The sequence below is a fragment of the Panthera uncia genome, unplaced genomic scaffold (genome assembly GCF_023721935.1).
Source record: "Panthera uncia isolate 11264 unplaced genomic scaffold, Puncia_PCG_1.0 HiC_scaffold_1446, whole genome shotgun sequence".
In the NCBI taxonomy this organism is placed as follows: domain Eukaryota; kingdom Metazoa; phylum Chordata; class Mammalia; order Carnivora; family Felidae; genus Panthera; species Panthera uncia.
In genome coordinates this window covers 4,471-6,705 of record NW_026058081.1, presented here as the reverse complement: position 1 = coordinate 6,705, position 2,235 = coordinate 4,471, and positions in this window count along the sequence as shown.

The following is a 2,235-nucleotide window of genomic DNA, read 5'->3' as shown; positions in this document are numbered from 1 at the left end:
CATGATGTCTTCCTCCTTCCCTCTGAGGTTCTACAGTACCTACTTGAACTGGGACCGTTCTCCTTGGGTCTCACTTTTCTGCACATCTTGTGAACAGAGACACTTCACGCCTTTGTCCTAGATTATCATTTCGAGGAAATTTGTATAATGAACGGCCTTGGAATATAGACCGTGTCTCCCTCTGAAGCACAGAGGAGGCAACTTTACTGCGCGTTAAAGCAGACTTGGGGGCCCCAAGCTCAGAGTTTCATTTTTCTAATGCAATTCATTGCATGATCAGGTACTTCCTGGCCCTCCTTCTGTTCCTGTATGAGAACCAGAGCTCGAAGAACCAGAGCCAGGGTCGATACTATTGCTGTGAATAATAACATCCTTTGTCTCAGACCCAGGAGTCTGTGTCTTCTGCCAGCATCTGTGACATGATGGCAGGCTAACGTGCCAGCAACTTGCAAGTAGGGTCAGTCTCAGACCCTTCATAGCTCTGGATGGGGGCTTTATTCCAATTTTCTTAATTCTCTAACCACGGCTCTGCATGCACAGGGGGTGTTCTGTAGAGAGATAACTGCACCCCTGTGCTCACTGCTACATTACTCACGATAGCCAAGACATGGAAGCAACCTAGGCATCCATCAACAGAGGAAAGGATAAAGAAATGTGGGAGAGAAACACGTGCCCACGCACACACACACACACACACACACATTATCCAGCCTCAGAAAAGGAGGAAATGCTGACATTTGCAACAGTGTGAATGAACCTGGAGAACATAACAGTTACTGAAATAAGCCAAATGATCTCACTTATATGTGGAATTTAAAAATGTGAAGGTCACGGGAGCAGGTGGTTGCCAGCAGCCGGGGGAACTGGGAGATGTTGGTCAAAGTTAAAAACTTACAGTTACAAGATAAATAATTTCTGGGGCGCCTGCGTGGCTCAGTCTGTTGAGCGTCCGACTCCGGCTCAGGTCATGATCTCGCGGTCCATGAGTTCGAGCTCCGCGTCGGGCTCTGTGCTGGCAGCTCGGAGCCTGGAGCCTGTTTCAGATTCTGTGTCTCCCTCTCTCTGACCCTGCCCGTTCATGCTCTGTCTCCCTCCGTCTCAAAAATAAACATTGAAAAAAAATTAAAAAAGAAACAAGATAAATAAGTTCTAAGGATAGAGCTTGCAGCATAGTGACCACAGCCCATACCGCTGTGTTATATACCTGAAATCTGCTGGGAGAGAGCTTCAGTGTTCTCACCACACACACGGTCAGGGATGTGTTAATTAGCTTGATTGTGGTAATCATTTCACAATGTATATATCAAATCATCGCATTGTACACCTCAGACATAGTACAGTTTCTTTTTGTTAATTATACTTTAATAAAGCTGGGGATCGGGGGGAATGCTGGTGAAGGAGAGTTCCAGGATTAGAGCCCTAAAGCAGTCCCACAAAGCAACCCCAGCCAGACTGGAGCTGGAGGAAAGAGGAGTGCAGAACGCTGGTCTTAAGACAAAAAGAAGCTCCAGCAAGGTAGATAAAGATGGATGGAGACAGAAATGACTGGATATGTTTGACCGTATCTTTTTTTTTTTTTAATATTTATTTATTGAGAGAGAGAGAAAGAAAGCAAGCAGGGGAGGGGCAGAGAGAGAGGGAGACATAGAATCTAAAGCAGGCTCCAGGCTCTGAGCTGTCCGCACAGAGCCTGACGTGGGGCTCAAACTCACGGAGTACAAGAACACGACCTGAGCCCAAGTCAGGTGCTTAACCCACTGAGCCACCCAGGCGCTCAGTGGGGAATGGGGAGTGTATTCTTAAGAGGCTAGATGATCCATTTGCTCTGTAAATAAAAACAGTAATATATTTTGGGTTTCAAACTTTGGGAAGGCTCTCTGTCTCTAGTATTTGAGCCGTTAAAATAACAGAGGATCTTTATTATGTTTGGATTACAGGTAGGTAATAAAGGTCAAGATAAATGGTTATTTATCTTAATGGAAATGTATATATTCAAGGATGTGAAGATATGAAGTCAATGAAAATAAGTGGCAGGAATTTCTCTGCGGCTGACAGGAAGAGGAAGCGAGAAAATGTAAAATAATACATTTAAAAAGAGAGCCTAGAGCGTGATTGAAGCATCAAGTCCTCTGAGCTATTAATTTAAAAGAAAGCAGAGTTTGCAGCCACTGTGGGCAATTTCCCAGTATCCAGGCCTAAAAGATTTTAAAAAATGGGTTTCATCAGGGAGGAGTG